Source organism: Sarcophilus harrisii, chromosome 1 (assembly GCF_902635505.1).
Source record: "Sarcophilus harrisii chromosome 1, mSarHar1.11, whole genome shotgun sequence".
In the NCBI taxonomy this organism is placed as follows: Eukaryota; Metazoa; Chordata; class Mammalia; order Dasyuromorphia; family Dasyuridae; genus Sarcophilus; species Sarcophilus harrisii.
This window is the reverse complement of record NC_045426.1, coordinates 320,310,564-320,334,201: the sequence shown is the minus strand read 5'-3', so window position 1 is coordinate 320,334,201 and position 23,638 is coordinate 320,310,564. Positions and strand designations below refer to the sequence as shown.

General features: G+C 35.9%; 1 protein-coding gene across 1 annotated transcript in view; it reads right to left on the bottom strand.

Moving 5' to 3' along the window:
• FRMD3 (FERM domain containing 3) overlaps positions 1-20,528 on the bottom strand; it is a 151,152-nt gene extending 130,624 nt beyond the window's left edge. Inside the window, exon 1 of the mRNA XM_023497683.2 lies at positions 20,455-20,528. The gene's annotated coding sequence lies outside the window, so the exon portion shown is untranslated. The remainder of the gene's footprint in view (positions 1-20,454) is intronic.
• Between the last annotated feature and the right edge of the window lie 3,110 nt (positions 20,529-23,638).

Below are 23,638 nucleotides of genomic sequence, written 5' to 3'. Positions count from 1 at the left end.
AACAAAGTTTTTGTTTTTACTATAGTCTGGCCCTCCAACAGTCTGAGGGACAGTGAACTGGCCCCCTATTTAAAAAGTTTGAGGACCCCTGAACTTAGGAACTTGAAAGACCATTTATGCCAACAACCTTCCCCTCACAGGGCCTCCCTTCCTCCCTGCCTTTTGGTATATTCCAGGTGAAAGTTCCTCAGTTTTGAGACTCAGAAAGGTTAATTAACTCCTTTAGTCACACATCTAGCAAATGACAGAAACTGGCCTACTTGGCTCATTTTGATTCCAAACCCAGTTATATGGGCATCTTTTTTTTTAATTTTAGAGTAATGTTAGCCTTCCAGAATGTCTCAGAGCCTCCCCTCAAACATAGTAGGCCTTCAATAAATATTTGATGAATGAATGAATGAGTCATTTGTCACAAGTGACCTTCACAGCCTTCTCCAGAAAGTCACATGTGCACTAACAGTCAAAAGGATGCCAAATGAATAAGTACAGGAAACCTGAACTCCTAATCATTTTCCTTCGGTGGAGATGGGAGCAGAAAAAGCATCTTCATTACTGAATTATGTAGACACTGCCAATTGACAGAGAGGATAGGAACATAAAAGGCATATTCCCAGAAGAAACCGCCTCAGGGTTGGAAACAAGATCCTGTTTGTAGCTCCAGGGCTGAGTCCCAAGGGTGGGGCTCTGCTTCCCCTGGACTGATAATGACTCAACTAAAATCATTACAGATATTTTTTTAAAAAAGAAAGAAAAAGAAAAAGAAAGTTCTCCTGGTTTCCCAGACATAAGAGAAAGCAAATATCTTAAAGAAACAGATAACCTATGTAATCAGAGCAAGTTAGCTTTACAAACCATTTTTCATATTGGATTATCACAACAGCTCTGGCAGATGAGTAGTGAAAATTTTATTAGCCCCGTTTTACAAATGAGGAAACTGAGCCCTATACTTGTCAAAAGCAATTAGCCAACTATAATAACACCTCACATTTAAACAGTGCCTTAAGGTTTGCAAAACACTTTGAATATATTACCTCCTTTAACGATGAGAAATAGTGGTATTATTTTATAGATGAGAAGATATATAGTATTTCATTAGGTCATCAAAACTCTGTGAGGCGAGCAGTGAAAGTTTCAACAGTCCCATTTTACAGACAAGGAAACTGAGGCTTATAGGATCTAATTGACTTTCTGAGAGTAAGGAATCTTGCAATGAATTGACAGAGCTAGTCTAAGTTTGAGGCTGAATTCCAAGTCCAGCACTATCTACTAGGCTATCTATATACTTAATCTAATGCTAATTAGGAAGGCATGAAGCTGGGTCTTCTTATTCAAGTCCCAGGTTCTTACCACAACACCTGTACTTGCCTTCAAGGCAAGCAAATTCAAGGTAAGTTGGATCAACCTGAAAGTTATTTTTTTTCCATAGAAAAGAAAATCTAATCCTCTTCCATTTTAATAAAACAGAAAGGATATTTGTGGCTGTAGCCCCCTCCTCTAAAATCTCGGACCCCTCCAAGGCTATACCTACAGTAGAGTATATGAGGATAACCATTTAAAGATCATTTAAGGATGGCTAGATCCCAGCTGGAAGGCTTTAACTCTTTGATTATTTACAAGATGATGCGCATTTATGTGCCCTATGATTATATCATAAAAACTAAGGGACCTTTAATGAGGTCATTCTCTCTTTATAGCATGACCTTGTTAATGATGACCTATCATACAACTCAAAAAAGAATCTCTTTCTTCCTTCAAGATGCAGCTTGAGCACCAACTCTGCATCAGAGGTTCTTAACTTGGGGATTTTGAACTTGTTTTTTAATACTTTGATAACTGCATTTCAATATAATTGAATTCCTTTGTAGTCCTATGCATTTTATTTTATGCATTTCAAAATATTCTGAGCAAGATTCCATAGACTACAAAAAACATTAAGAAGCCCTATTCTCTATAAAACCTTTCTTGTTCCCCGCCACCAACTAACCCCCCCAACTTTGAGTGGCTACCTCTCTAAATTCCTTATATTTAACTTTTTAAAATATTTATTTTTGTTCTATTTGTATTTATACTTGTACCTGTTTCACCATTGGGATGTAAAATTCTTGCGAGTAGAAATTGTTTCTTTATTTGTATTTATGTCCCCACATTAGCACAGCATCTAACATTGACTTCAGTGGAAGGATGAGATCATCATTTTGGAATGTCCCTCCAAAAATGTATATCCCAAACAGTCCTTTCCTACCCATCCTATGAACCTCTATTCTGGGTTCTCCCAAAAGTGCACCATAGCTCACCCATTATAGTTCGTCAGAGTTCACCCAACAAGCTAGAGGCTTTCTTTGTTTTTCTATTTTGTAAGGGGATTATAGTGGAGCTCTTTGGGCATCCAGCTGACATTCTCTCTTTCTTGCTGTGGGATCAGTCCATTTTCTCTTTCAGTCATAAAATTCCTCAGACACATCCTTTATTCTTATTGTCCTGCTTTCAGAGTTCTTGATAATTATTATGTTGCTACCTATCCATAATCACCATGAGCCTTTGCTTGGCCTTCTGGGTAATGCTAATCTCTGGCTCATTAGTTGACTATCTAATTGATATCTGGACTCCCATTAGCATAGAATTCCTCTGTCATATTTCCTTCCTTCCACTTGGGATTTCATCTCAACTCCTTACTTGAACAATAATTCTATTGAACCTGAGGCAGGAGTGTTACTGGAATCAACTCAAAAGAAGTACTTGCTAAATTTTCTATGTGATTATTTACATTTCAGAAATTGGTACAAGCTGCAAAGAAGGGCTTAATTTACTGCTTTGTTAATTTCTAGACTAAAGAAGAGCAGCTAGGTGCCACGGTGTATAAAGTGCCAGACCTGAAGTCAGAAAAACTACTCTTCCTGAGTTCAAATCTGGCCTTAGACACTTACAACCTGTGTGACCCTGGACAAGTCACACTTTACTCTATTTACCTCAGTTTCCTCATCTGTAAAATGAGCTGGAGAAGGAAATGGCAAATCCAATATCTCTGCTAAGAAAATCCCAAGTGGGGTCATGCAAAATGACTAACTAATAAAAACAAAAACTTTAAAAGTGATAGAGAAAATTTTAATAATGCATATTAAACTTTAAAGCATCTCATGCATACTTTTTTTTTCTTCTCCTCAAAGAGTCAGTTGTTAAACACTTACCAACAAATTGATGACCAGAGGTATTATAAGTATGTAGTAGTCACTGTTCTCACAGATATAATTCTCTACAGCAATGTCCTATAGCACACACAGCCTTGGGAACCTTGGCCATTTGCTAGGACTGACTCAGTCCACTCTCCCCACCATCCATTTTTCATCAAAAGATAGTTTTGAGAAATAAAGTGAAAATGAACAGAAAGAGATAGCTTTATGCAATAGCCACTGCTTGTTTATTTTTCCTCTGAGACCAAAGATTTTTCTGTTTTCTGTTAGATACTGCAGGAACCCCTTGCACTTAGTGTCTGACATAAAGCAAGCATTTAATAAATGCTTTTTAAATTAAAATTGAATTGATTTCTTCTTCTCCCAAAAAATTATCAAGACCCTCTCTCCACACTATGTTTTCTATGCCTAGCTTCTGAGAAGATAAAAGGAGTGAATCCCTTGAATGATGGCAATTACATGTGTATAATTGTAAATGTAAAGTGTTCACTTGAATGAGAAACTAATTTATCATCTACACATAGGATAAGCCAATATGCCTAAGATGGGAAAGAAAAACACAATGAATTTCTGCGGATGTAATGAATTCCTAAAGTACATTTCAGAAGCTACCCTCCTGGACATAAACAAAACAGGTTGTTAACAACAAAGAACAGGTCACCATAACAAAACATCTTGTTGACTGGAACATAAATGAAGCATCCTTCTCTGTCGTCAGATTAACGGTCAATGACTTCCACAGAGATATGATTACATGGGCAAATGCCTTGAACAGCTCTATTAATGCAGGACAACAAAACAACTCAACCTGAAATCACAAGATTGAGAGCTGGAAGGAAACTGAGAGCTCAGCTAGTCCAGGAACTTATATTTTTATATTTTGAAAGCTATTTCAGTATCAAGTTGTATTTTATTCCATATATTTAAAGAATTATTCTAAGAAGAGATCCATTTACTTCACTATGGTGACAAAGATTTCTATGACACAAAAAGAGTAAAGGACTCCTGATTTAGTCCAACCATCTCATTTTACAGCTGAGGAAACTGAGGTCCAAAGAGGTAATAAAGTAATTTGCCAAAGGTTACACAGCTACTAAGTAACAGAGACAGGATTTGAATTCAGTCTACCACTTTTTAAGCTATATTATTGTGGGGTTTTTTTTAAGTTATATCATTGTATCCTCACTACTTTTTTGAGAAACAGAAAAGGGATAAAGAGCCATCTATTCAGTGATAATAAAGCTTCTTATAAAATTTTAGCTCCCATTGCATCAGAATCATTATCAGCAACTTTTTACAATTGAACAAAGTAACATCTGTTTGTTTCATTTTCCATTCTCTACATGGAGCTTTCAAAAGGTTCTAGGAAGCTGTGTATCCTGCTAAATCTCTGGCCTCCATTTTTTACAAAAAAAAAAAAATGTATGCATGAGACACTTTAAAGTTTAATATACATTATTAAGATCTCCATCACTTTTTAAAGTTTTTATTCTTGTTAATTATTATTTTTGCAATCATGTCTAATTCTTCATGACCCCACTTGGGATTTTATAAGCAGAGATACTGGATTTGCCATTTCCTTTTCCAGCTCATTTTACAGATGTGGCAACTGAGGCAAATAGAGTGAATTAATGACTCCATTTTGCAGCAGAGATTAGTTGTGTGCCCATATTTGTCTTGTTTTCCAAAAGTTGGGCAATTGAGAATATAACACAAAGTAATGAATAGGGGAGGAAAGGAGAATCATTTTCATAGCCCTAAATGGAACAGAGAAGGGACCACATTATCTAAACCTAAACCAATCTTTTCAACTTCACTTGGGTTTATTTTCCCTTACAGGGTATTATAACTAGGGTAATTTTTACAATAAAAACAATACTGCATTGTGGGGTCAGAGGACTTGTGTTCAAATTATGGTGATGACACTTAGTATTTATTTGACCCTAAGCCAGGCACTAATCTTTCCCGAGCCTTGACTTTTTGGTTTATAAAAAAAGGAGTCAGAGGTCTAAGGTCTTCTTTGTGATGTTAATATGATGATAGAGTAATTGGAAAAAACCCACAACCCAACTCTTGGGTATCTTTTTATTCAAAACCCAAGTCTGTGATCAACACTTACATTTCATTTGCTTGGCGATTGACTTGTTGGGTTCTAGCCAGTGCTGGAAAGGAAAAGAAGAGACTCATGGTCAAAATGCTGTGTGGTACAGTGAAGATGTAAAAAGTAAGAGGTTTTTTTTTAATAAGGTTATTCTCTTTTCAAAGCATGATCTTGGTAATAATAGCCCATCATCAATTGCTCCATTCTTAAAAGGTCACCATGAACTATTTAAGCTATAATAACAGAGGAAGGGTCTATAATTACAAACTAATAATATTAATGTCTAAATGAGTAATATTTGAGTCACGCTGCATTAAATAGGGAGGCATTAGGAATACAAAATGCATTCAAGGGTAAAATCCCTCATTGGTTTACAGATGAATTTAGGAACTGTCAATTTAAAAACTGATAGAGTCAGTTCTGCTTTAATGAGATGTGTGCATTCCTAAAAAATCACAGAACTATGCAAAATTGCACAATAAAAACCACAAGGCTTATGAGGAAAATGGGATCAGGGATATAATAGTCAAATCCAGTAATAATGGTATCATGGTTCTATACATGTTAAATGTTAAGAAACACAAAAATCCTACAAAAAATAATGGTATGCCCATGGCCTTCTCCTGCTGCTCAGCCTCTCCCTAGTTCCCATAAAGTCCAAGATGGTAAAATCAATGATTACAGGGCAAAGATAGTTTCAGAAGGTTACAACTCTAAAACCCATTCAAGTTGGGACATTGAATAAGTACTTTTTGATACAGAAAATTTTACATTAAGGAAGAATGGCAAAACACAATCTTATTGGATAATACATGTGGTGAACAGAGGTATTTGGTATGTTTGCGGTATCTATGTTTTGCCTATTCTAATAGAACTTGATTGAATTGATTGTACTTTTCTATATTTTTTACTACTTTTCACTGATCTACATAATTAAATGCAAAATTCAAGTAATGCTCAAATTGTTTTCTGATATGTCAATCACACAAACAAATTCATGCTTTCAAAGAGAATATTATAGCAAAACTGACTGCTTGTGAAAAAAAGAAAGACGCAGTTAGACAAGCAACACTGGTGGATAACCATCTCCATTTCCCTTCATACCTAGAATGGTGTTTTAAGATTGCTTCACAATAGCCCTAGATTTGCAAAACATTTACATGTGTTAACTCATATGATAGTCACAACAGCCCTGTGAAATTAATACTATTATCTTCATTTTACAGATGAAAGAATAAGGGAATAGAAAAGTTAAATATCCCACACAAGGTCACAAAGCTAGGAGATATCTGAGGCAAGATTAAAAATGAGGTCTTTCTGATTTCAAATCCATTGCACCATCTAACTGCCTCAGCCTTGAAAGTCTCATTCTCCCAATCTTAAAGATGAGGAATATAAGGCTCAGAGAGGTTAAATTAGTTGCCCTGGTCATGATGAATAAATTTTAGATATAGGATTTGAAATCAGGTTCAGAAATCTTTTTTCTTATTCCATGTGATCTTAACAAACTTCAAACTTTTCATTGGTTGGGACTGTCACTAATAGTAATTATTATCCTGTAATATATCAGTTGGAAATCTGATTGGTTGGTTGGTTATCATCCTTTGATCTTGAAGATCAGTATGTCCATCTGTGGCATTGATCAGATTGATACAAACTCAGAATGTTCTGCCACAGATCAGACATATATAGTCCCTATGAACATTTGGGGTGGTTTCTCTAACTTTGAGCATCTCATGTTTTTTCTGAGCTAATTCGGTTCTGCTTTTTTCATAGAGCACAGTATCTTTTCTGCTGAGGGCACACCATGCTGGGCAGTCCCTGTGCCAGTGTCTCCCATATCATACAATCAATTCTAAAGTTCTGAGAATGTCCTTGTATTGCTTTTTCTGACCACCTTGTGAGTGCTTGTCCAATGTGAGTGCTCCACAGAATAGTCTTTTTGGCAAACTTACATTTGGCACTTAATCTGGTCAGCCCAATGAAGTTATGCTCTCTGCAGTAGAGTTGGGAAGCTTGGCCACTAGGTGGTGCAGTGGATAGAACAATGGACTTGGAAATAGGCAGACTCGTTTATGTGTTCAAATCTGGCCTCAGACAATTACTAGCTGTATGACCCTGGGCAAGTAACCTAACCCTATTTGCCTCAGTTTCCTCATTTGTAAAATAATCTGGAGAAGGAAATGACAAACTTCTCCAGGATCTTTGCCAAGAAAACCTTAAATGGGTTCCCAAGAGTCAGACATGAGTGAAATAACTAAACAACAACAATTTTGGAGTTGGGTATTAGATCATCAAAACTGCTCAAATATAATAGTATGGTAGGAATAAATAAGATCTATCTATATACCTAGATCCAGATCTAGATATATGAGCCTAAGACTTTTTCTATAAGCTTTAAGAGATACCTTTTATGGTATCTATTTGGTTATTTAGGGATAAGGGTTGTAAGCAAACCTATGATTTCTTTAAGTAAAAGGAACTCCCAAGGAGGAAATTCCCTTCACCAATAGAGGTCCTCACCTTCCTTGTAACTTATATTGTAAGAAAATTGCTTAGGGCAATTAAGAGGATAAGTGACTGGCCCAAAGATCAGAAGGTGGACTTGAATACAGGACTTCTCAGTTTTCTAGCCACTATACTACACTACCTAATTAAGGGCCTTATTTTTGCTTTTTTCCTCCCTAGGATAATAGAATTGCTAGGAAAAATAGAAAAGCTGTGTTCTTATAGATGAGTAATTGTCATATAATTAAGAAATGAGAGTTCCTCTTCAAGCACTATGACCTATTGTGAGATCATTTAAGGAAATAAAATTTTCTTGACTTCAGAGAAGCACTTTATGCACTGAATAAAGCCCATGAAGTAAATAGAAAGAAATAACTTGTTTTCCAAGATGGTGCATAGATTCACAGGCTGGTGAAACTGGCTTCTCAGATAACTCTATCATCTCTACTGTGATCATTTTCTACCTTTTCCCATTTGTCCATTTGCAGCTAAGGGCCAGGTAACTGCCAAAAAACAGGGCTGTCAACCCCTTTACCTCTCCCCTCTCTTTCTAGAATTCTCCTTCTCCTTTTTTTAAATTATTCTACTCCATTAGAACTACTAGAATGAGTCAGCAAATGATAAGTTAGAGGCATACCAGTAAATCAAATTGTGCGATTACTGTACATATAAATAGATTATACTTAGGCTATTTTTTAATAGTCATTTATTCTGCTATAATCAGATGTAGTAATTAGAATGTCTTTTTGATTTCACTGCCATTTTCCTTGCAAATGAAACTTGGAATATGCATCACATTGGGCTTGCTTTAAAAAATAACTTCCCTTTCAACAATAAGCATGCTGTTGCCCTGGAGAAAAGGAAGAGGTTGATGCTGCTAATCAACAAAATATATTGGTCAATATGATCAATATGAATCAATATAATTCCAGTTTGCAAGTCCATTTGAACTATTGTAATTGTCTCCTAAGTGCTCTCCTCATTTTCAGTCCCTCTCGTTGCCCATCCATATACCAATTACTTGCCAAGATAATCTTCATTTGAGGCATAGAGTCTCATTATGACAATCCTCAACTCAAAAGCTTTCAATGGCTCCCTATTAGTTCCAGAATAAAATAGCAACTCCTTAGTCTGACATTTAAAATCTTTCACCATCTGACTTCAACTCTCTTTCCAACTTTATTTCACATTGTACTCTTTCAAGTACACTATGCTCCTGATGTTCCAAATTTGACACTCCCACTTCTCTTCCTTTGAACAGACTGTCTCTTTTTACAAAAAATGAACTTGCTTCTCATCTGCCCTATTCTTGATCCTCCCTTCCCCACTTCCTTCTTCTTTTCATTGGATCAACACATTCTCCTGCCTAGACCACTAGAGGCCATGCCTCAAAGATTTAAGCCATTCAGCAACTTTGCTATATCATCATCCTGATTATACCTAATAACCATGGGTGTCCCGCAATACTCAAGCCTTCTTCTCTTTACCCTCCATATTATTTCACGTGGCTCCCAAGAATCAAAGTATCAGCACTATGCTGATGACTCTTAAATCTAGTTATCTAGCCCTAATCTCTTTTCTAAACTCCAATCTTATATCTTCAGCTGCTTACGGGACATCTCAAACTGAATGTCCCACATATGTCTCAAACTCAAAGTCTTAAATCCAAAAGCTGAATTTATCATCCTTCCCCTCCAAACCCTAACCTTTCACTAGTATTGTCAAGAGTATCACAATTCTTGCAATAAACAAGGGGTCAATTTCAACTCCTCACTCTCTCCCTTTTTATATTCAATTTGTTGACAAGTCTTACAGTTTCTACCTTTATAAAATCTCCCTTTCTATCTTCTGACACTACTCTCACACTGACACAGATTATCATTACCTCACATCTGGACTATTACACTGCTTTTTGGTTGGTTTTCCTGTTACAAATCTCTTCTCACTAGTCCATCATCCATTTGGCTCCTAAAGGGATGTTTCTAAAACACAGGTCTGATTAGGTCATTCCCCCTACTCACTAAATCCCAGCAGCATCCTTTCATCTCCAAATCAAGTGTAAAACCCTTTATTTCAAAATCCTTCATCATTTGGCCCTTCTACCTTGATAGTCTTTGTATACTTTATGCCCCATCTTGTATTCTGTGATCCAGTATCACTGGTCTCTTGGCTATCCCATGAACAATAAGCCCTGACTCTCAACTATAGGCACTTTCACTAGCTGTTCCTCTCCCTGAAATGTTCTTCCTCCTGCCTCTAGGCTTCCTTCAAGTCTCATTACAAATCTCACCTTCTACAAGAAGCCTTCCCTGATCTTCCTAAATCCTAGTGCCTTTCCTCTTTATCCTGCATATAACTTGTTAGTAAAAAAAAACAGTAGTTTTTAAGTTTTCTCTGTTATTTGGCTGTTAGCTTCTTAAGAGCAGAAACCAGGTTTTTGTTTGTTTGTTTTTTTGCATTTCTTGTTTCCCCCAGCATGTGGCATACAGCAGATACTTAATAAATGTTTATCAATTGACTGAATAACTGGAATTCTGCTTGGGACTGAACTCACCTTATCTATTATAGCTAGCTGGATCAGACCAAGCCATGTTCATATTCAACTACTTATGAGACACCTTGTTATTTGCTCTGCTATCTATATATGACTATCAAGCCTCCCTTCCCCCATTCCATCTCTTGTTCTGGGAATCAATAATACCATTACTTCTAAAATGGCATGGCAATATCACACCTACTTCCACTCAGCATTCCTATGACTTCTAAAATCAAAGCCTGGTTCCTTTGTCACCACAACCCCATGGATACTGTCTCCCCTCTTAAAAAAATAAAAATGTTTTGAGGACAGAGACTATATTGATTCTATATTTATACCCTCAGTGCCTAATACAGTTTCTGGAGCATAGTAGACATTGAATAAATGCTTTTTTTCATTTACTCATTCATCTCTGTCTTCCATAATCCTTGTTTTTCTCAAGATTCCATTCAGGGACCATCTCTCTCAGGAAACTTTTCACCAGTCCCATATCCTAAGTACTCTCTCCCTCCTCAAATCAATTTGTAGGGCCTTAATCTATACTGACATTGTATTATATACAACAAAGGTAAAACTCCCTTGAGGTCAGGGTCTTATTTCTGTATCTCAGGAACTTAATTTAGTGTCTTTCATCTAGTAAGTTGATAATAAGTATTTCTTGAATAAATAACAATAGAAACAAAGCAAGGAAATACTAAACATAGTCAAAACATCTCAATTTGTATTCAAACTAGAAGCTGTTCATTCTTAGGCAAGACATTTGACTCCTCTGAACTCCAGTTTTATTACAATATCAATATCATGTTTGGCTAATACCTAATACTAATGCTTATATTAAGAAAAAATCAAATAAGAAAGTAGAAGTGGAAACATTTGGAAAAATTATAAATTACTATATAAGATATAGGATAACTAGGTGGTACAGTGGATAAAGCATGAGCTTGGAAACAAGAACACTTTCTTCCTGAATTCAAATATGGTCTCTGACACTTATTACTATATGACCTTGAATAAGTCACTTAACCCTGTTTGCCTTAGTTTCTTAATCTGTAAAATGAGATAAAGAAGGAAATGTGTAAACTATTCCAGTTGTCACTAAGAGCTGAATATGACTGAAAACAATCAAGTAACACAATTTAAGGTACTATTTTTTTAGCTAATATATATCTCTTTATCTATTCAGAAGCAACTATCTTAACATCTAGAAAAACTAATACATTAGTTTGTGTTTTCGTCTTGCAAAATGGACTCATGTTAATTTGTCCCCTGAGCTAATTTCAATGGGATTTGGAGGTTTGGGAATGGCTTCCCTGTCTTTGGCCCCTAAAGCTCCACTACTCATTCAGTGATATTGAAATTCCAGGCACATTTCTTTAGCTTTGATCCCTTTTAACATGTAAATCTACATGAAGTATGTCAGCCTGGTATGTAGTTAAAACTCAAAGGATCTTCTTGGAATTTTAGAGCTAGATGGGATCTTGTTCCTTCCTCCCTTTTATTGATGGGTTTTTCCTCATTCCTGGTAGGGGTTCCTTTTGGAGAAGAGCTTATGATCTCAGCCCTAGTTAGTGACAGAGCCAGAAGGAGATCTCAGATTTCTTGATTTCCTGTCTGCTGAATTATGGGTGCCTAAAGCACTAATAGTTCTGATGCCTTCTTTTCAGCTGTTAGCAAGGAATTTGTGTCTTATGGTAAATGAGTTTCATATTCTTTTTTCTTAGGAAAGTGGATTCTTTTGAAAAGAGATCTAGAGGCCCCTGGATTCCTGAAGGAAACAAATAGAATAATAAATAGAAGTTAATTGATTTTTAACTGGTTATTGATGATATCAAGGCGATTATCTACCAGTCAAATTATATTGGGGGTGCTAAATTATTGGTTAAATGACACTAGAATAATGTTAATTGTTTGATTGATGTTAAACTCATGAATCATAGTATCATACAAATATTCCAAATGCTATCCCTTCTAATTCAGAACTCAGAGTAACAGCTGCATGTTGAGCAGCACCCAATGTGCTACTCCAAATGTAGGTTCATTGAGGTTAGCTATAATTATAATACTTTATATAGTGATTTATAATTTAGTATTAAGCAAATATTACATATGATATTCTGGAGCTCAGCGTGTCTTACCCACATATAGACTAACCTATAAAATCAAAGCCCTCATAAACTACACATGTATGCTAATGTAGACAAGGAAGTTTTAATCTAAGGAAAGAAGTTGTGGAAATGGCACTGGGCATTGGAATCATAGGGCTTAGGAGTCAAATCCTAACTTTTCCATCCTAAGTAAGGTTAGACTGAGAAAAACAATATATTTGTACTAGATAATCTCTAAGGTTCCTTCTGGTCCAAAAATTATGATTCTAAATTGTTTTAATATTCCATCAAGTTTGTAACAATGATATTTTACTTGACTGATAATATTGCTGTTTTTATACATGACTATAAGACACGTTTCTAGGCTCTAGGGACCATGTGTCTATATACTAGGTATATCACCACAAGATGGCAGTCATACCATTTGAGGCTGTGACCCTAGAACCAGCACATCTCTTCACTGGCAAGATTTAAGAATCTACTGACAACCACACTGTAGGCAACTAAATATTTAATGAGATTGTGCAATCTTGCTCTGTGATGTCATTAAAATATAAAACTTTTAAAACTCACCCACATAAATAAATATTAGAATAAATTCCCTATGAAGAACAGAATACACAAGAAACAAATCCTCCCAAATTAATCTATATGTATCATTTCTATTTCCCTAACTTATTATCTCAAATTAGTGTGCTCTCAACTGCATTCACAATCCTCTTTGAGGGGGCTTCAAAGCTTATAGCTCATAGTTTTTGAGGCAAAATCTAATATTCCTTCCAGTGAGGGAGTCTCTACCTCTAATAATGGTATTTCGACCTCTAAATTGTAACTCATCACCAAATTCATTTGCTGAATTTGAAGATGATTATGCTACTGAAAGAGGAGAAGTGTTGCTTAGAGAAGATGACATCTGTCCAGTCCTTCTTGATCTGGTACTTTTTTTATTATTATTATTTTGCTTCAACTCAGAATGAACAGGTCATGAATAGAAGCAAATTGTTGCTCCCCAATATTTTTATATGCCTTCTTTCCATTAACATAGCTGATGGGGTTCTAGTGGCAGAGAGTTAGGGGAATCCCCTTCTGATTGGCACAGGTCCTTTCTGAAAGAATTCACAAACCCAAAATATTTAAGTAGCAAAAAGGGACATTTATTGTTGGATAAGAAGCCAGCTTTGCTAGGAGACTGATTTCCTAGTGGAAAAGTCCTATTAGGGAAATGAAAGCTAGCATTGAGAAGGGAATGTCGTCATAGAGGGCACGGTCCTGGCAGCTATGTCAAAGAGGCAAAGCATACTATGGACATTCTGCAAAGAAATGAATTTAAAATTGTCTTTTAATAAGGAACCTTAAGGCTCAGGTTTCAGGTTGAAAAGAAAGCCAAAGTCCCCAGGCCTAGATCTCCAATTAAATGGAAATCACTTTGAGGGCTTCTGAAATTTGGAATTTCCTGAAAAGGGTCTGCATCCCCAAAAGATCAACAGGGTAATTTGCCTTAGAAAAGCGCAGCCAAGAGGATATATTCTCTCTCATAAACTCTCTGGAGTCTGGGAGACCCCAATCTCTCTTTTGCAGATCAAAAGGGGACACAATTTCAGAGTGATTAATTTTACAGATTAAAGGGAACACAGTTTCACACCCCTGTAATCACTACCCCCTTAGTTCAGATTGTCATCACTTTTCCCCCAAGATCACTGCAGTAGCCTCCTCATTGGTCTCCCTCCCTCCATCTCTCCCCACTTCAGTTCATCTGATCTATAGCTGCAAAAGTGATCTGCCTAAAGCACAAATTTAAATATGTCACTCTCCTAATCAATCATCTTTATTAGCCTCCTATTGCTTCTGAAATAAAATACAAATGCCTTTATTTAGCTTTGAAAACCATTTATAATCTGACCCCAACTATCTTCCCAGCCTTATTAATCATTACTTCTCGTTCATTCATGGAGCCAGCCAGATTATTCTTCTTTCTGTTCCTCACACAGGATACCCCATCTCCCATCTTCCTTTTCTGGGACTCTGTATTGGTTGTTCCTATACCTAGAATGCATGCCTTTTTCACCTCTGCCTTAAAGAATCCCCCTCCTCCTTAAAAACACATCTTAAATACTGTTTTTAAAGGAAATCTTTCCTGATGTCCTTAACTTCTACTGCCCTCCTTTCCAAACTATTTTGTATTTATTCACTTTATATTTCATTATATTTAAATATATGTACACACACATTTCATTATATATATATATATATATATATATATATATATACATACACACATTATGTATATGTACACACACATATATATACATACACACCTAAATATATGCACACTCACACACACACATATATATACATACACACATGTGTGTCCTCCAGAGAAGGTATTAATTCATTTTTTTGTTCATATATCCCTAGTACTTAGCATAGAACCTGACACAGAGTAAATGCTTAATAAATACTTATTGATTGGTCTTTAATGAAAAAGCAAAATTTTGCTCTTTCTAATAGAAGTATTTTAATTTGCTTCAAATGTCTGGTTTCTGACTTTCCTCTTTCCTTTCCCCACAAGGGAACTAGTCAATAAATGCCCTTCACTTTCAGTTAATACTTATTTTTCTTTTTTGTTTTTTTTTTTCTTATCTGTCCCTTTTAAAGCTTCTTACAAATGGCAGCCTATCATAGTGCAAAAGCATTGCCTTTAGAATCAAGGCCTAAGGACATAGTTCTTACTCTGAAAACTTACGAGATTTTGGGCAAGTCACAACCTCTCCAGAGATTTCTTCTTCTGTATAATAAGCAGTTGCAGAGACCACTTCCAATTCTAAATATGTGATACTAATCCTCTCTAAATAACTACAGAATCCATACAGTTAAAGTTTTTCCTGTCTCTTTGTGGACACACTAATTTGACTATACTATTGCCAAAGAACTCTTGATTTTAAAGTGTCAGGGGAACTCAGTCTACAGAGATCATTAACAGTCAGATTCATAACCCAGTGACAGGAGACAAGGATATAGCTCTTCTGTTCCATGGAGGACAGCCCTGGAATCTCAGACGCCACTTTTGCTCATAGTTAACAGCATCTGTGCATCATTTTTCCCTAAGAGCACAAACACTCTTCTGGCTGAGGAGCAGCTGGTCAGACATAATGTTGTCTGGCACCCTGGCACCTTCATTTTACAGTAACTCAAAACCAACAGAACCATTTTTATTTCCATTCCACATCTATTCCCAAGTCTCCTCCTGAAACTTTCCTTTTTCAAGGAAATTGGCAAGCAGTGAACAAGGATAGTCTTTTCCTATTATATATCTATATTCATAATATTAACTATTATTTATTTTTTTAATTAGGGTCTGATCTCTAGCTGCTTCAAGATACTAGTATTAAAATTTTCAGCATCACTTATAATGCTCATTCATACTCAGTCTGCTGGACTTAGCAGTGATATGAGATCAGCTTTATCCCTACTGCATCTGAGAAATTCAAGGGATTTTGTGTATGTGTGTATGTGGGTGTGTATGAGTTTATATATGTGTGTGAGTGTTTATACATGTATATGTTACCTATATTATAAATTTTATATATAATACATTACCTATATTATTGTTTAAAATTATATATTATATACATTATTATATGTTTATATATTATCTGTAATTAATAATTATTTATAATTATATCATATTTACATATTATATAAATATATTATTTTAATCATTATTACAGCTATCATTTATATAACCCTTTAAGATTTGCAAAGTGCTTTATATATGTTCTTTCATTTAATCCTTACAACATCCCTGTAAGTTAGGTGCTATAGTTATCCCCATTTTAGACATGAAGAAACTGAGGCTGAGTGACTTAAATTAAATTTCAATTAAATCAAATTATTTGCCCCAGATCACATAGCTAATAAGTGTCTGAAGCAGGATTCAAAATCATAATATATAATATCTGTTATTAGGCTAAGGACTAGGCTTATGATTTCAGCAGTATAGAGAACTTCCAGGTGAGGAAAGGCCTTCTACTAAAACAAGTCAGCACATTCTCTGCAACTTAAGGGCTTTGTGAATCATCTGGAGCACGGAAAGGATAAGTAACTTGACCATAGTCACATGGGTCAGAAGTGGGACTTGAACCCAGACCTTCCTGTTAATAATGCCTATCAATAATATTTAAAATATTTGAATAGTTAATTAAACATGATCTTAGCTAGTATTCTGACTATTCTACACATAATATTATCACAAGAGTAATAAAGAAATTTATTGTAGCTATGAATTCTCAAGATTATTTGAGCTTAGTCACTTGCCCTCTCTGGGTCTCAGTTTCTCCCTCTGTAAAACTAGAGAATTATGCAAAATGACTCTTTAAGGATTTTTTAAGGCTCCTTTCAGACATAATTCCTCTAAGTCTATTTCTAATTAAGCTTCCTTCATAAGCTGGAATATTACTACTGGTTCCTTCCCAAATCATATAAACAGGAAAATCTGACAAAGAATAATGAAATCAAAGGAAAATACTCTGGTCCAAATCTTTTATTGGTTGAGGAACCAAAAACTCATTATTTCTGGCCCTGGGATAATTAAGACTTAAACAACCCTGAGAGAAACCAAAATTATAACATCCAACTAAGGATTTTTCAAAATGGTTCCTTCCAAATGAAAATACAATGATAGGAAAAATACTGGACTTCAGAGTCAGAATCAAGTTTTGATCTTAGATGGGCCAGTGAGATACAAAATGATTCTGGGTCCATGACTATACCTCTCTATTCCTGACTTTCTATATCAATGGGGGTGAAGATTCATAAAGATGTTCGCAAGACCAATTAAATCACATAGATAAAATCCACTTAGTACTTCAGAATAAACTATATTTCTTAATTTCTATAAATAAAAGACTATATTTATCAATTGGCATTTAACCTGGCCCTTTCTATATTAAAAAAAAGAATAAATAAAATAAAAGGGTGGAAAAAGAAAAGATAGAAATATTAAGTCCTTTTACTGACAAACCCTCTCACTTCAGGAGCATATGGGGCATGAGGCATCTTGTTAAACATATGGTGTTCCAAATGTAATAATGCTAAATATTTAATACACGGAAAAGTTTTACCATAAATCACATTTTCAAAGAGATAAAGAGTCAAGCCAACTGCCTGCACTGCTTTAAAGGAGAGGTAATTCACATTTTTGGTTTCTATAACTCATTTGACTTTTCATTTTTCACTATTGATTAGCCTTCTGTTCAAATGATGTATCACTTCAGTTACAATAAAGTAAATCTGAGAAGGTGGGGAAAAACATCAAGAAAACAGGAACCTGATGGGAAGCACTGCTAAAAATAAACTTCTTATTCTTCCTCTGTGGTCCTGAGGATGAATGTCTCTCTCTCTCTCTCCTCTCTCTCTCCTTGCTTACTTTTCTTCTCCCCCTCTTCTTCCTCTCTTTTTCTTCCTCTCTTTTTCCTTTATTCTCCCTTTCCCACTTCTTGCTCCTCCTCTCCCTCATCCTTCTTCTTTCTCAACTTTATTCCCCCTTTCTTTCTCCTTCTCTCCTTTTTCCTATCTTCCCTTCTCTCCTTCTCCTTCCTCTTTTTCTCCCTCTCCTCTCCTCTTTCTCCCTCTCTTCCTCTCTTTTCCTGTCTCTCCATCTTCATCTTTTCCTACAATAAGAGCTATTCACCTAGGATCTTTTGTAAAAATAATAATAATAATAATAACTAAACTTATAACTTATAAACTTAAAATAACAACTAAATTTCAGCATGATTGGTTTCTTTGTGACCTTCTGTATTTTATTTTATGTACTTGAAAACACTGTTCTGAGAAGAGCTCCCTATGCTTCACCAGAGTACCTAAAGGGACCAGAACACAAAAAGAGCTGAGATCATCCATTTGGAACCTCCCTCTAAAAATGTATACCCCAAACAATCTTTTCCTACCTATCCTATGAACCTCTATTCTGGGTTCTCCCAAAAGTATTGGGTAAGCTATATAGTTTGTCAGAGTTCACTCAACAAGCTGGAAGCCTTCTTTGCTTTTCTCCTGTCTTGTAAGGGAGCTTGTAGTGGAGTTCTTTGAGAATCCAGCTGGCATCTCTCCTTCTTGCCATGGGACTAGTCCATCTTTTCTTTCTGTCATACAATTCCTCAGACACATCATTTATTCTGATTGTCCTGCTTTCAGACTTCTTTGTATATATTATGTTGTTACCTATCCACAACTACCATGAGTCTTTGCTTGGCCCTCTGGGTAATGCTAATCTTTAGCTCATTTGGTTGACTATCTAATTGATATCTGAGCTCCCATTAACACTAACAAGAATTCATCCATCATATAGAGGCCCCTTCCTTCCATTGGAATTTCATCCCAGATCCTTACCTGAACAATAATCCTATTGAACCTGAGGCAGGAGTGTTACTGGAATCAATTCAAAAGAACTACTTGTTCAGTTTTCTCTGTGATGATTTACCCCAGATATTGACAAATGCTACAGAGAGGGGCTTAACTTACTGCTTTTTTTAATTTCTAGACTTAAGAAGGGGAGCTACGTAGCTAGGTAAGTGCCAAGCCTGAAGTCAAAAAAATTGCTCTTCCTGAGTTCAAATCTGGCCTTAGACACCTATAAGCTGTGTGACCCTGAACAAGTCACACTTTATTTGCCTCAGTTTCCTCATCTGTAAAATGAGCTGGAGAAGGAAATGGCAAATTCAGTATCTTTGCCAAGAAAACCCTAAATGGGCTCATGATAAGTCAGACATGACTGAAAACAGCTAAACAACAATAACAAAAACCAATTATGTTGAAATACAACATTACAAATTATTTTTAAGTTCACAGATCCTAGGAAAAGAACTCTAGTATAAAAAAAATATAGGAACCCACTCCCAGTGAACAGCAAAGGAAAATCAATATAAAGACCTATTGCCCATGTAGCTAAAATCTTCCCATTGTCAGGGATAAGGAAAATATCAAACATATTTGTCTACGTACAAATTAATATATTTTTTAAATGTAAACAATCATTCCTAGCAAGTTCTTAGACAACTCGCCACACACACAAAGTAGGGAACAGGAATGGGTCTAGTGGTTTGTCAGCTTCATCAATTCTATTCTCTACACAACACCCATCATAACATTCTATTCTTTTTGCTTTGATGTTCCCTAGGAACTAGCACAGCACCTGGCACATAGTATGCAGTTGATAAATGCTTCTTGATTCAATGTGTGATCCCCTGGTTTGATCCTGTATCTTGGCAGAAAAACCACATATTCATATATTCTGTGTTTGATTATATTTTTACTTATTTTGTTAAATATTTCCCAATTATATTTTAATCTGGCTCAGACAGTTCTTAGTAGTATTGCAGGCCTATATGGGCAGGATGTCAGATACTTCTCTACTGGAGCAATAGGAGGTTACTAAGAGGTCTACCCGGGATCACCCTGACATGTGTGTCTCAGAGGAAAAACTAGAAACCAGGTATTCCTGGCTTTGAAATTTACTTTCTGTGGCTTCATTTTTAATAGTATCTAACCCCTTCCTTCTTTAAGATGGAGCAGGGAGCATAGGGGTGCCTTTCTGTTTAACATTTTGGTGTGGACAAATGCTAAGGAACATACAACAAAAATATGTCAAAACTAGTATCAGCATATAAAAGAATTGCTTTCTCAGAAACAAGGAACATTCTCTATTCAATTTGAATTTAATGGGTTTTTAATAAATGTTTGTTGAGATCCTAGATTTCCACTATTAACAGAAAGAACAGAGGAAAGTTTCCTTCCCTCCAAAAAATTGGCTTTTGTCCATGGCTATTAGGGCTCATGTCACCCTCCCAAACCCAGGAAGAGATAATCAGGCTGCCTGCTGTCATCTGCAGGAAATGAGACGTTTTCCAAAAAGTTCTGAAAAAAATTAACCATTACCTTGGAAGTTATAAGAAAAATAGTGATGCATTATAGTTTGGGGGCTACCTTATGAGAACTATCCAGATAAGGTTTTTTACCTACCCGTTGCTTCTCAGGGTCCACATATCGAATGCCAAAATAATCCTTCTCCAGCAAACTGTAATAGTTGCAGATGTGGTCTATGAGAAACTGACCTTTGGTCTCCCTCTGCAAAGGAAATACACTTAAGTTAACAGGCTGACAACTCCTTGGAGATCTCTGGAGTTCTATGCTCCCTGATACAATTCTGTTTTCAATCCACTAGGGTCTACATGTGTTCCCAAAGTTCATTTGTAAGTCTGTTTCTTTTGGGAAAATGTATTCTATGCTACAAAGAGCTACATTGTAAATGGTGATTCCTTTGCCATTCTAAAAAATCTAGATGTGGTGTGAAGGACAGAATGTTACTAGATAAAAAATCAAAATACTTTTCAAATTCTGGTCCTGATACTTAATAGCTATGTGTCTGTGGGCAAGTCTTCTCTGAAATGCAGGGATTTTTTTAATCAGATAAAATTATTTGTATATCCTACTTCTTGGAGTTTGTAAGAAGAGTATTTTGTAGCCTGAAAAGTGCCAATGCAGTTTAATCAGCAAGACTTTTAATAAGTCTTTACATTCAATACTAGGCACAAGGGCACAAAAATAAAGTGGAAACAAAACCTGCCTTCAAGAACCTTAGATAGATAGATAGACAGACAGAGATATATAAGAGAGAGAGAGAGAGAGAGAGAGAGAGAGAGAGAGATTTTTTTCATGGGGAAGGAGAGAAATGCAATATGCAAATAGGTGAGTGAAAAGAAGGAAAATAAGGAGGACATTACAGACATGCAGGATAGCCTGTACAAAGGCCCAGATTGGTACTTCTAAAAGTATTCCATGAGTGGTGGAGAGTCTACACAAGGCCCAACAGTCCTTAAAAGTATATCATGAAGTCGGATGACCTTGCCTGGGGGTCTGACTATACATCAGCAGTAAAGTAATATGTTAAAGCCTGGTAGTCCTCCATGACTCAATGGAAGGATTATAGTCAGCGACTCCTAGCTCATTCAAGGAGTATCTAGGTGGAAAAGTGTATAGAGACTTGAAGTCAGAAAAGACTCACTTTCCTGAGTTCAAATCTTACGATATTTATTGGATATATGGCCCTGAGCAAATCACTTAATGCTGTTTCCACAACTGTATAATGAGTTGGAGCAGGAAATAGTAAACTACTCCAATATCTTTACCAAGAAATCTCCAAATCAAGAAAACTTGGACATGACTCAACAACAAATACATTTTAGGGGAAGCTAGGTAACTTAGTACATAGAATGCCAAGCCTAGAGACAGGAAGACTCATCTTTGTGAGTTCAAATATGGCCTTAGATATTTAATAGCTAGGTGACCTTGGAAAGTCACTTAACCCTATTTGCTTTAGTTCCTCCTCTTTAAAATAATCTAGAGAAGGAAATGGCAAACCATTCCAGTATCTTTGCCAATAAAATTCCAGGTAGAATCGGATATAACAGAAATGACTGAACAGGAGCTCATTTAACTTAGATTATCTAAATTTGTAGCCAAAGAACTGAGTTCTTTGTGCTGGGAGCAATGGGACATACAATATAGGAAGAGGAACAAGAAATTAATTTGTTCCTTCTTTCCTGAGAACAAAGCTAAATTTCAGTTATTTTTAGCTTTCACTCACCTCACTTTCTACCTTATTTTCCAGTCTCCAGATGACCTTCATCTCAGGTCAAATCCTAAAATAGTATGGGGAGTAGTAACTATCCTGTAATGTTTACCATTTTCCTGTGTGATACTACTGAATCACAGGCTTGAAAGACTTCACTTCCAGCTCAAGCCTAGAACCTAATAATACAATAAACTTCTAACACTGCTTAAAGGGTGGTGAGCTCATTAGTACATGCTAGGGGAAAAACCAACATCCTTGTCTGTGAAAAACTCTAGTTTTCTCCAAAAATCTCACATTGAAAGCTTAAATCAGGCTGTAGTTTATTCACCTCACAGAAAAATGCCAGGTAATTAATTTTATTTAGGAAAAGTCCTAAATAAAATGGATTTTTAAATTTTGATTCCCATCAATGCTTTCTTTAAAAATGTATATATCCAGGAGGTTCAAGTGGCATCTGCATTTACAAATAGCTAAATCCAGAGACCAAAAGAATGATCAATGAATTTACTAGCTTTTATATATTTACTCTATAATCTATTCATTTCAGTCAGTTTCTCACACATTCAAATCACCAAGCATAGCATTTGAGTTTATTAGAGAATTAACAGGTTCTGGGGGTAAAGGGGGGGGGGTGTAAAACATGACAACAAAGATCTCATTTTTAAGTCTTTCCACTAAACCTGCTGTGCTGAAAAGATGTGGGTAAATTTAAAAAGTTAAAATAGCAAGGGATGAAGCCGACTTTAATTTTGAACAACATTTTCTACACACAAAGATAGTATGAGTAAGGGTGGTTGTCAATAGGCCTTCTTTGGACTAATAGCTTTGAAGTAGAATAGTGACTGTCATTGGGAGCTGTCTGAATGTGACTGAAAACATGACTAAAATATAAACTCCTTGAAGGCAGAACATGTCTTGTTTCTTTTTGTATCCCCAAGACTTAGCATAGTGCCTAGTACACTATTAGGCCCTTACTAAATATTTGATTAGTTAGATGTTTCCACATAAACACAAACCAGCTAAATATCCACCCATTACTTTTCTCATACGAGAACAATACAGAAATTCCACCTGATCCCATGTAAATGGGAAATTCTCAAACATTCTTCCTGGGACCTAGAGACTAGTAATACCTTCCAAAACTAAATACATAGTTGGAGCTTTTTCTTTCAGATGCTGCATCATTGGTTGCAGCTTTTTTTAGAGCTTTTCTAGCTATTGTGATACCTTATTCCTACTGTTCTATTCCATTTCAATTATATATCCAAGGAAATCTGAATTTATAAGACTGCACAAAATCAAGAGAGAAATCCATGCTCTATTCCAATTTTTGCTACTGATGGACTGTAGTTAGGTGGTGCAATGAATAGAGCACTGGATCAAAACTCAGAAAGTTCATAATAAAATCTTACCCCAGACACTTATCTATGTGATCCTAGGAATACCACTTAACCTCTGTCTCCTTCAATTTCCTCGCCTATAAAATGGGGATAAAAATAGCCCCTACCTCCCAGGGCTATTGTGAGGATCAAATGAAATAATAGTTTAGAAACACTTTACAAACTGTAAAAT